We start from the raw sequence: 13,062 nt of genomic DNA, 5'->3' as shown, positions 1-13,062 counted from the left end.
TCAAGAGATGGGGGTCAGTGGTAACAGCTTTATCCCATCAATATTAGTCAAGCTCTATGTTAGGTTTATAGAAATATACTTTCAATCTTGTATCTTCATCTACAATTCCTTTGAACTATTCATTCTTTCATCTGTTTAGCATGAGTATTACCTGTTACGGAAACAGCCTTACATCATATATTTTAGTGGGCCTAACAAAACAGTGCTATAGTTGTTGATCTGAGTATGTATTTTCCTATCCCTTAAGGATTTTTTATACTTAATGCAGAGAAAACGTGCAGAAAGCTAAAACATTTCAAAACCACACAGGTAACAAAATGGAACAAGGTAAGAACACAAGGGCAAAAATTACAGAACGATAGATTGGTACAAATATTGAGCATGGATCTCCTTATGAACAGAATCATATGGAAAAAGGGCAGCCAGTTAACACTCTGAAATTCAAACCCAAGATTGCACTTTATATGGAAGCTCACTTCCATCTGCCATCCAATGTGAAATTAACACCATAGCACACTTTCTGACTCATTCAAGTGATGATATTTTCTATAAAATCTTCCCTGAAATCAATGTGCTTCTGTTCTTGCTCTGCCATATGGCCGACCTGTCAGCCATTTTCTTATATACAAAATTATTCTGAAGAATAAATTATAATTGTGCCCAGCTCTTATTAGCCTCTTTTTATAGCCTGTTATACATCCTCCATTTATCAGTTTTTATTAAAAGAAATAATTTCCATCACTTGTAAGTTTATATAGCCATAAGCTGCTCTTGATTACTCAGCATTTTTATAGAAACCATTTCCTGGTAATTACATGGTACTCAAAATGAAGTCAGTAAAACTATCACCATTATACTAAATTCGATTTAAAACAGTTATTTTCCTATGTATTTTCTTAAACTTCAGATTATCATGCAGGTATGGTTAGGAAGAGTTGACTGATTTTCATCTCTAGTCACTAGTTTCAAAACTAAGCTGACTAGGAAGAAAAGCTGTCAAGATGGTTTCAAAAGGGAAAAGGGTTATGCCTTTGTGAATAACTAAACTGACTATAATAATTGTTAAAAATAGAGTGGACTTTTACACTTGTTTTCTCTGCCTAAAATACTCTTCCCCCAAACAGTCATATGCCTTCTTTCCTAAACTCACTCAAGTTTGTGCTCAGATGTCAATATCTGATAGGGATCTTCTTTGACCATCCTAAATAAAACACGTATGGTATTCATCTTTTTTTATCTTCTAACTTTCTTTATTTTTCTTCTTAGTCCTAATCAAGAGATCTTATATTACTTATTTATTTTTTTGGTGGGGGCAGACATTTTGTCTTCCAAATACCTGGAAAAGTGTCAAGCAAATAGAAAGTACTCAGTAAATATATATTGAATAAATACATTAATTCAGGAAATTAATTTATAGATTACTCACTTCCATAGCTAATTCTAATCTTTGAGTCTTCATGATTATTGTGTTGTTGCTATTTAGCTGCTAAGTTTGTCTGACTCTTTGCAACCCCATGAACTATAGCATGCCAGGCTACTCTGTCCATGGGATTTCCCAGGCAAGAATACTGGAGTGGGTTGCCATTTCCCTCTCCAGAGGATCTTCCCAACCCAGGGATTGAACCTGCATTTCCTGCTTGACAGGAGGATTCTTTACCACTGAGACACTGAGGAAGCAATCCCTGATTATTAGCATCTCCATTTGAGACTAAAGAAAATAAAATACTCTCTTCACCAGGACTGAAACAGGTTTTAAAATTACAAAAAATCAATGAAGCTTTTCAAATAACCCATTAGAAGTCATATGAAGAACAAATTTAAGAATAAATTACAATCTTTTACTTCTAAAATGACTCAAGTATTTCCTTTATTATTAAAACTGCCAGTATTCTCGAATATATGAGAAAATGGGCAATCCTAAACATTGGTGGAGAGTGTATAAACAGCACAATCTTTCCTGAAGGTAATTTGGCAATAGTTATCAAAACCTTAAGTGCATATTGTTTGATATACTAATCATAGTTTACAGAGATTCTCCTAAGGAAATTATTTTGATATGTTCAAAGGTCAAGCTATATGGAGATTCCCTGGAGTATTCTCCATAAGTCAAAAATCAGAAAAGACTTAACAAGCAGAAACCAAAGACTAGTATAAACTATGGCACATCTGTGAAAAATTATTTTATACAAACAACAAAAATATTAGTGAAAAATATTAAATTTAATGGAAAGTATTCACCATATATTAAGTATAAAATAAGTTATTAAACAATTTTTACAGTATTTTACTTTTAAATATTTTTAATTCTGTAATATGATTTTATTACACATATGTTAATGTAATCTAATACAGTTCTAAACATGATCTAAAAATCATACACTATAATGGAAATGATGCAACATTTGACTATATAAAGACTATAAATCTTAATAACAAATAATGATAAAACAGAGCAAGATTAAAATACATGTACAAAACTGGAAATAATTTGTCATATAAAAAACATGAAATATGAGTGTTATGATATCAATTTTTAAAAATGAACTAGAAGGATATTAACCAAAATGCTGTAATTGATTATCACACGTATGTAATTACATGACAGAATTATTTCCTCTTTTTGCATATCTGCATTTTCTAAAAACTAATATAGTTAACTGTAACCACTAACTTTGAAACGATATTTGTAAATAAATGCTAACTGGATTTCTTTAAAGTTAGTCAGCTTGGCCACTGTGGGAAATTCAAGTATACATATACTGAGAAGTTTTCTTAAAATATCTGGATGGTTTTTAAAATATCTATGGTGAGATTTTTTTATTAAGGATAAGCAATTTGGCTTTTTTGATAATATATACAGTTTTCTCTACTAATAGAGGCAGCTGTATAAAACAGTAATGATTTTTTTAATTATTTTTATACAAGACTCCAGATCTAATCAGATGGACATATATATACAGAGAAACAATCTAATTTCTTGACAGTACTTCATATATTAAAAAAAGATGATGCATTTCTATAATAATGACATAAAATTCTTCTAAGTATGCTGTCTCAAAGTGAATAAAAATTAATACAACTCTATGTTCTCTCTAGCCTCTGAGTAAAACACTAAGATGTTATTTCCTGGTGTCTCATATGGCATGTTTGACACATTTATCTTTATTTATATTTTTATAAGATGGAAGCTCCTGCTTTTCTGCCTATCCAAATTCTCTAAAATCTAGTTCTTCCAAGAAGTTATTTTTCAACTCACAATGAACTTCCTCTTGGCATTTAGTGCCAAACTCAGTATTCTATCATATGACTTATGAATATTTGCTATTTCTAATTCCTTCCCACTTAAATTGGAAAACTTCATATAGAAAGAAGATTTAGTTTCATTTTTCATTCCTCACAGAGTACATACTTGTACATTTGAAAATATTGGCTTGCATGTTCATTTATCAAATTAGTACCATGAATCCTAAAAAGCCTTCTTGCTGTTAAACAACTAAAATTGCTGGTAAAATTATACATGATATATGTTATTTGAAAAGAAAGTAAAACAATCTTCACAGTCCTTACAAAAGTGGTAAATAAGAAAACACTGAAGTCCCCAATGCTGTCAAAACATATGCTGATTGCTGCTGATCCTATTTTAATGGCTATAATTTTCATGGCTGCACATGGCAAAGAACTTGGAAGACAATGTGCATGCACAAAGGCAGATTCTGACTAGGACTCCTGAACAAAGTTGTGCTGTACTTAATCACTCTGTCATGTCCAACTCTTCCTGAGCCCATGGACTGCAGCCCATCGGGATTTTCCAGGCAAGATTGTTGGAGTGGGTTGCCATGCCCTCCTCCAGGGGATCTTCCCAACCCAGAGATCGAACCCAGGTCTCCTGCATTGCAGGTGGATTCTTTAACATCTGAGTCATCAGGGAAGCCCATGAATACTGGTGTGGGTAGCCTATCCCTTCTCCAGGAAAACGTCCTGACCCAGGAATCGAACCAGGGTCTCCAGCTTTGCAGCTCTTTACCAGCTGAGCTACCAGGGAAGCCCAAACAAAAGTAGGACTGCAAAAGATTACCTCCTCTGCAAACAAGATGAACTAGAGAAAAGCCCATCCCACAGAAGCAGACACGCTGGATACCTTCCACTCGCAATCCTAACGCAGGGCAGAGGAACAAACATATCTTCCCTGAGAATCTAACAACAAAGACCTTAAATGGAAGTGCAGTCAGAATTTCTACTATCTTTTATATGAAAAACCTCAACGTGAAAGTTGATTTAAAACCTTTACAGGGTTAATAGAAAACCCAAGTATTTGATAAAAGTTAACCAAAGCCCTCTTTAGATAAAAGCACTTTCATCACAGATGTCAGGAAATTCTCCCAAATACATTTCCATTTAGCATGGACTCCCAATTAACAATTATAGAAACACAAGAAAACAAGAAACTAGAATCAAAAGGCAGTACAAGTGCACATGCACACATGCACAAACATTGCAAATCCATCCTCAAAAAATTTTCAGAAATGTGCTTATTTGATAAACAATACAAAATGAATTTAATTTTTAATACTATCTCAAATGTATCAGTAAGGAACAAGAGATTTTTTAATGACCAGAAAAAAACAAAAAAATCTAGAAACAATATATCATTAAAATTTTTAAAATAATTATCAACCAACAGTATAAAAAGATAGTGGAGGTTATACAGAGTGAAGTAAGCCAGAAAGATAAAGAACATTACAGCATACTAACACATATATATGGAATTTAGAAAGATGGTAACGATAACCCTATATGCAAAACAGAAAAAGAGACACAGAAGTACAGAACAGACTTTTGAACTCTGTGGGAGAAGGTGAGGGTGGGGTGTTTCGAAAGAACAGCATGTATATTATCTATGGTGAAACAGATCACCAGCCCAGGTGGGATGCATGAGACAAGTGCTCGGGCCTGGTGCACTGGGAAGACCCAGAGGAATCGGGTGGAGAGGAAGGTGGGAGGGGGGATCGGGATGGGGAATACGTGTAAATCTATGGCTGATTCATATCAATGTATGACCAAACCCACTGCAATGTTGTGAAGTAATTAGCCTCCAACTAATTTAAAAAATAAATAAATAAATAAATAAAATAAAAAGATAGTGGAGGTGAAAAAAAAAAAGATAGTGGAGGTGATGAAGTGATGGAATTCCAGTTGAGCTATTTCAAATCCTATAAGATGATGCTGTGAAAGTGCTGCACTCAATATGCCCACACATTTGGAAAACTCAGCAGTGGCCACAGGAGTGGAAAAGGTCACTTTTCATTCCAATCCCTAAGAAAGGCAATCCCAAAGAATGCTCAAACTACCACACACTTGCACTCATCTCACAAGCTAGTAAAGTAACGCTCAAAATTCTCCAAGCCAGGCTTCAGCAATATGTGAACTGTGAACTTCCAGATGTTCAAGCTGGTTTTAGAAAAGGCAGAGGAACCAGAGATCAAATTGCTAACATCCACTGAATCATTGAAAAATCTAGAGAGTTCCAGAAGAACATCTATTTCTGCTTTATTGACTATTCCAAAGCCTTTCACTGTGTGGATCACAATAAACTGTGGAAAATACTGAAAGAGATGGGAATACCAGACCACCTGACCTGCCTCTTGAGAAACCTGTATGCCATTCAGGAAGCAACAGTTAGAACTGGACATGGAAGAACAGACTGGTTTCAAATAGGAAAAGGAGTACGTCAAGGCTGTATATTGTCACCCTGCTTATTTAACTTATATGCAGAGTACTTCATGAGAAATGCTGGGCTGGAAGAAGCACAAGCTGGAATCAAGATTGCCGGATGAAATAGCAATAACCTCAGATATGCAGATGACACCACCCTTATGGCAGAAAGTGAAGAGGAATTAAAATGCCGCTTGATGAAAGTGAAAGAGGAGAGTGAAAAGTTGGCTTAAAGCTCAACATTCAGAAAACTAAGATCATGGCATCAGGTCCCATCACTTCATGGCAAATAGATGGGGAAACAGTGGAAACAGTGGCTGACTTTATTTTTTTGGGCTCCAAGATCACTGCAGATGGTGACTGCAACCATGAAATTAAAAGATGCTTACTGCTTGGAAGGAAAGTTATGACCAACCTAGACAGCATATTAAAAAGCAGAGACATTACTTTGTCAACAAAGGTCCATCTAGTCAAGGCTATGGTTTTTCCAGTGGTCATGTATAGATGTGAGAGTTGGACTATAAAGAAATCTGAGCACTGAAGAATTGATGCTTTTGAACTGTGGTGTTGGAAAAGACTCTTAAGAGTCCCTTGGACTGCAAGAAGATCCAACCGGTCCATCCTAATGGAGATGAGTCCTGGGTGTTTATTGGAAGGACTGATGTTGTAGCTGAAACTCCAATACCTTGGCCACCTGATGTGAAGAGCTGACTCATTTGAAAAGACCCTGATGCTGGGAAAGATTGAGGGCAGGAGGAGAAGGAGACAACAGAGGATGAGATGGCTGGATGGCATCACTGACTCAATGGACATGGGTTTGGGTAGACTCCGGGAGTTGGTGATGGACTAAGAGCCCTGGTGTGCTGCAGTTCATGGGGTCGCAAAGAGTTGGACACGACTGAGCGACTGAACTGAACAGTGTAAAAACAGAACAGGTATAGCTGAAGATAAAATTAGTAAACTAGAAAATAGCTGAAATAGTAGCATAGCATATAGCAGAAACAAAAGATGGGAAATATGAAAGGTTAAGATACATGGAAAAAGGACTTCCCTGGTGATCAAGTGGCTAAGACTCTCGGCTCTCAATGCAGGGGGCCTGGTTTGATTCCTGGTCAGGGAACTAGATCCCACATGCCACAAGTAAGAGTTTACATGCTACAGCTAGGGATCCTGCATGTCGCAACTAAGACCCAGTGAAACTGAAAGTTTCTCAGTTGAGTCTGACTCTTTGTGACACTATGGACTATACAGTCCATGGACTTCTCTAAGCCAGAATATTGGAGTGTGTAGCCTTTCCCTTCTCCAGGGGATCTTTCCAACCCAGGGATCAAACCCAGGTCTTCCACGTTGCAGGCAGATTCTTTACCAGCTGAGCCACAAGGGAAGCCCAAGAATACTGGAGTGGGTAGCCTATCCCTTCTCCACAGATCTTCCTGACTCAGAAATTGAACCAGGGTCTCCTGCATTGCAGGTGGATTCTTTACCAACTGAATTATCAGGGAAAGACCCAGTACAGCCAAATAAATAAATATATTTTTTTTAAAAAAAGAAACAAGGAAGATAGACATGTCTTATATACATCTACTATATTACAGAAAGAAAAAAGAATGAGGAAGAGGCAATATTCAAAGAGATAATAGCTGTGAATATTTCAAAACTGTTATATAAATGAATCCTCAGATACAGAAACCACAATAAATTTCAAGTAAGATAAAATCTAACAACAATTCATCACAGTGATACTGTACAATAGCAGAGACAAAGAAAATAATTAAGCTGCCAGGGGGAAAAGACAGAATGCACACACAAAAATAATTAAAAAGTAAATGGACAGTGACCTATACAAGAGTAACAGTAATAACTAGAAAATAATGTGGTAATATCTTAAAAGCGCTGAGGTCAAATAACTGTTAGCCTAGTGTTATGTATCCAGAAAATGATCTTCAGGCAAATTATAAATTTTCAGACAAAGGAAGCTGAAAGTTTGGTGACCAACAGACATGTACTAATGAGAATTTCACAGAATATAATCCAGGAAAAAAGAAAATGTTCCTAGAATCGAAGCAAAAAATAGTAATGATTATACTGAGTACATGAATTCCAGAAGAAGGCAAACCATGGATTTATACCAAAGATAAGTACTTTTGTAAAGAAAATAATGAACACTATAGATAGCTAGAATTTAAATCAAACTAAAGGAGAAAATGAAGTAAAAAATGGGGAGAACATCAGTCTGAAAACAAGGCTGTGACATTATACAATAAATGTGGTGGTTAATTCATTCCAACTTATTAAGAATTGTTCATCCCATACAGAGCACTTTTCAGAATAGTCTGTCCTTGTATAGACAATAATGACATCTTGCCCTACCAATACTAGAACATGCCCTGTCAGTTATTTCACAGGGAAGGATGGATTTGCATAGAGATCGCCATACTCTTTTATTCAATACTCTCTGGTGACAAGTGACCCCCGTTTACAAGGAATATGACTAGTGCTAATGAGGGCTGCAGCTAATGTCCGGCTGAGCAACAAAGCAAAACTAACCAAACATTCTCTGAGAAAAAATTGGCTCAATTAGGTGAAATTCCAACAGCTCCACTATAGTTTCAGATTGCTTTTATCAGAGAGACTGCATTCCACTTCAGCCTGCTAACTGAGAGGACCTGAAGCACACTGAAGACTATTCCACCAGACTAAAACTGTGAGAGAGAATAAGCAAGCACACACAGGAAATCTTTCTTCCTCGTCCTGACTTGATGAGTTGGCCCAATTAATGCAATCAACTTGCAAATGCCAAGCAGCCCAGTATTGAGAGTGAACAGATCACTAATTGTCAATAAGTGTGGACAACTTATGACCCAATTAGCTGCATACAAGGAGAATGAGAAGCTTGGGACCTATTAAAAACTGAGAGCTTAAAGATAGCCACTCCTGAGGAAATCTCAAAGGGAGGAGGAATGTTGTTAGATTCATGAAGCATCACAGCACTCTCATCCCATGTCATTTACTATCTCCAATTGGCTAAGTTAAATCCACAAGGAAAGTGAAAGTGAAGTCGCTTAGTCATGTCTGACTCTTTGCAACCCCATGGACTGTAGCCTACCAGGCTCCTCTATCCATGGAATTTTCCAGGCAAGAATACTGGAGTGGGTTGCCATTTCCTTTTCCAGGAGATCTTCCTGACCCAGGGATTGAACCCAGGTCTCCCACATTGTAGGCAGACGTTTTACTGTCTGAGCCACTAGGGAAGTCAAGAAGATTTCTTAGCTGATCTTCCAAGAGTGGGAGTGAGGATTGGGGTAGGGGAGAGGGGAGCTTGAGAAAAAGTTAAGAAGGATATTATTAAGCCTTTCCATTTCTTTAAATACCTATTCTTCCTCTGTGCCTTAACACTACAAATACATACATGATAATATGATCATGCCTTACTTTGCAAATTCTATTCCATTTATCATCTCATTTTATTCCAACATGTATCCACTGGAGTAAGGAAGTTTTTATTCTCCATATTTTAAAGATACAGAAACTAAGGAACAAAAAGATAAGTGACTAGACCAGGATTACATGGTTTGTCAGCAGTGGAGTCCTTAATTCCCATTCCACTGCTCTATTGAGTATGATTGTTAAGAACTTAGATTCTAAATTCATACTACCTGGGTTTGAATCTCTGCTCTGTCACTTGTTACCCTTGTAAGATGGGACATATCATTAAATTCTCTGAGTACGTTTTGGTTTTTTTTGGAATGTATATGTGTGAAAACTAGGTTGCCCATGAAGATTAAATGTGATAAAACATATAAACTACATATAGTAAATCCTCTGTGTGTAATTGATTTATGAAGCATTTTGAACTGAGTCATTCTAATTTTCTCCAATCACTGCTTTCCTTAACCCTATAGAAATAGCTTTTCTGGTATCTTACTGCCTCCAGGGCATGTTTCAAAAATACTCAGTCATTTTCAGCTATTACATGTCAATCCAGTTTAAAACTTTAATATCATATTCAATTTAATTTAATCCCTTCCTTGCCCCTACCACTAACCTCTACCCCCCAGGCTGGCCAGCTTATGGCCCCAGGACTCACTGTGAGAAGTAGGAATAAGGAATGGGTTTCACTTACACTCCCCCTCCCTTTCCAGCATCATGGGGTAAGGGAATTAAAAGTCTGGTTCTGGGATTCCTCCTCCCTCTTTCTATTCAATGCCTCACTTCTCTGGTGTTGGAATACTCAAAGGCAAATATTGGAGGAAATACAAATGTCTTTTCTTAACTGCCCACAACTATAGTCCCCACATTGCAAGTTGTCACCATTTTTCTGGCTAATGCTTACTGACCGTGGATTCTCTTACCAGGCATCAAAAGTGAGGCATGAGATTTTGGGGAAACAGTACAAAAGACTACTGCACAGTTCCCTAATGTGAATCATCTGCCTCCTATTCACTATCTTCCACCATTCCCACCCACTGTAGAGTAACCTGTGTAAGCTTAGACATTCAGTTGTATCTGACTCCTGTGACCCTATGGACTGTAGCCTGCTAGGCTCCTCTGTCCATGGGATTTTCCAGGCAAGAATACTGGAGTGGGTAGCCATTCCCTATCCCAGGGGATCTTCCCAATCCAGGAATCAAACCCGCATTTCTCACATCTCCTGAATTTGCAGGCGGACTCTACCAGTATGCCACCTGGGAAGCTTAAGAGTAACCTACAGCCCTGTTATTGAGTAGCCCTGTCAGATGGTATATCAGCAAGACAGCTCAGGTCTAGCTACCTTCTGCAGTGACCAACTGACCCATGGGAAATTCATGCATCCCTGCCACAACGACCCATGAGAGAGTAAACTGACATACTAGAGCACATCTTTCACCCTTTTGCCTCTCTACAGGTTCTTTTTTCCCAGTTTAGCAAGGTCATCTTAGTAAGATTTATGCCATATTAGGAAATGAGATGCTTGTCTCATTTCATGTGTGTGCTCAGTCACTTCAGTCATGTCCAACTCTTTGCGACCCTATGGACGATAGCCCACCAGAGTCCTCTGTCCATGGAATTCTCCAGACAAGGATACTGGAGTTGGTTGTCATTTCCTTCTCCAAGGGATCTTCCCAACCCAGGGATCGAACCCATGTCTTCTGTAACTCCTGAATTGACAGGTGGGCTCTTTACCACTAGCGCCACCTGGGAAGCCCGACTGAAGGCAAGCCACCATTATTTTTCACCTAGATTATTGTAATAGCTTCCTAACAGGTCTCACTGCTTCCAGTCTTTGCCAATTTTTAGCCTATTCTTATTACAACGGCCAGAATACTTGTGAAAACTCAAGTCAGATCAGTTCATGTCTTTGCTCAATAATCTCCAGAGCTCCTCATCTCATTCAAAGAATCAAAATCCTTAAAAGGGCCTACAAAACACTACTTGTTCAGTTTACAGTAACTTCTCTGACTTCAAGTCCTAAGCTTTTTCTCTTGCTTATTCTATTCCAGTCACACTGTTTCCTTGCTGAATGTTGTAACCTCTGCCTGGAACACTCCTCCCCCCCCAGATAGCTACAGAACTTTGCTCAAATCCATTTTCTTGGCAAAGGCTTACCCAATCATTTTATTTAAAATGCAAACCATATCCTCTGGCACCCCCTACTCCATTTCTCTGCTTTATTTCTCTATAACCCACTTACCACCATCTACAATATTACATATTTGTTTATTTTCTGTCTTTTCCTCTAAAATTTAAGTATCAGGAGGGCAGTGATTGTTTTGATCACTGGATATAAGAAAGAAAACAATCAACAAAGTAGGATGCCTAAAACTAGGATTACTCATGGGCTGCAACAATTATTAATGACAAGGCAAAGAACATGACAATGGAAGTGAATGTCTAAAGGTAGGATGGAGGACAGATATTATTTATAGGAGTGGAGGGGAAGGACTTAAAAGTCACTGGTATTGGAAAGATCATCTTTACTCATAAAACTTTCAGAAAATAAGATGAGAGTAGCATTGGAGAGAATGATAGTGAACCAGAAGCTAAAATTTTCAAGAAATGGGAGAAAGTGACCTATAGATTAACTGATGAAAGTATTAAGGAGATAAAGTCTAATGACATAAGATCCACACTGGGAAGTTTTGAGTTGGTTAAAAAAAGAAGCCTGAAAAGAGCAATGGGGATAAAGGATGTCATCTACCCCATTTCCAGGCCTATTTATATGAATAATGTTGGAAAGCAACTAACCATCACACAGAAGGACTACAGGAAAAGCTGTGTCATCAGGAAAAGACCCAGCTTTCAATTCAAGCAAAAAGGGGAAAGAGCTTTCAGAAAAGCAGTTGAAGATATAGGAGATCTTCTGATGACTAACCATGAATTCCAGAGGGCTCAGTGAAAGGTAGTTGGGGAGGCATAGACTACAGGCTCAGAAAAGGGGTTTGTGAAAGAATGTGTAGATTAGAAGTGGGTAAACAAAGGCCCACCTGGTCATCTTGTAATAATTAAGAGAGAGAACATAATTAAATCAGTGCCAGTGTTCTCAATGCAGATGGGGCTTCAGGAGGGGGTGGTTGGTATTGGCGGTGGTAAGCTGTTAGTTTATATGAGGAAATAAAGGAAAAACAGGCTTCTTACCAGAAACACGCAGGGTTTAGGGGTACACATTTGAGTCCTGTTCACAAATGTATCAAGTTCCACAGAGGAACAGTTTTACTCAGAGTAGTCAGAAGGCCTCTAGGCTCCCTAGTGACTGCAGCCAACAAGGGACCAAGGGGTGGCCTTACCTCAAGCATAGAGGGTTCCTTTCCCATTTTAGCCAATGTAGATCAAGAGACTGCCTAACTCCAAAAACACAGAGCTCATCTTGACCCCTCCCAAAATGCCAACAGAGAAGTGAGTGTACTTTGAGCCTGTAAGTACCCACTGAACTCCAAGCCATTATTTAATCATCATGACAAGTCACACACATTTTTGAAATTCTAAAAGTCAAAGACAACTGCTGCTCAATTAAAGATATAAAACTGCTTCCCTACTGGGACTTCCAATTTAAGCAATCCAGTCATTATCCAGTACTTTGTCTACAAAAGCACAAAAGAATGATCCTTTTTTACCACCCAATATACCTCATTTTGGGCTTCTCTTGTGGCTCAGCTGGCAAAGAATCTGCCTGTAATGCAGGAGACCTGGGTTCAACCCCTGGGTTGGGAAGATCCCCTGGAGAAGGGAAAGGCTACCCACCCCAGTATTCTGGCCTGAAGAATACCATGGACTGTATAGTCCACGGGATTGCAAAGAGTTGGACACAACTGAGTGATTTTCACTTTCACCTTTATACCTCATTTTAATGCAAAGCTACCTTTTTGAATTCTT

At 37.9% G+C, this 13,062-nt stretch overlaps 1 long non-coding RNA gene across 1 annotated transcript in view; it reads right to left on the bottom strand.

Annotated features, from left to right (window-relative positions):
• Nucleotides 1-13,062, bottom strand: part of LOC122435055 — a 359,541-nt gene that overhangs the window by 229,872 nt on the left and 116,607 nt on the right. The window lies entirely within an intron of this gene.

Source organism: Cervus canadensis, chromosome X (assembly GCF_019320065.1).
Source record: "Cervus canadensis isolate Bull #8, Minnesota chromosome X, ASM1932006v1, whole genome shotgun sequence".
In the NCBI taxonomy this organism is placed as follows: domain Eukaryota; kingdom Metazoa; phylum Chordata; class Mammalia; order Artiodactyla; family Cervidae; genus Cervus; species Cervus canadensis.
The sequence above is the reverse complement of the archived record's forward strand: the minus strand, read 5'-3'. Positions and strand labels throughout refer to the sequence as shown.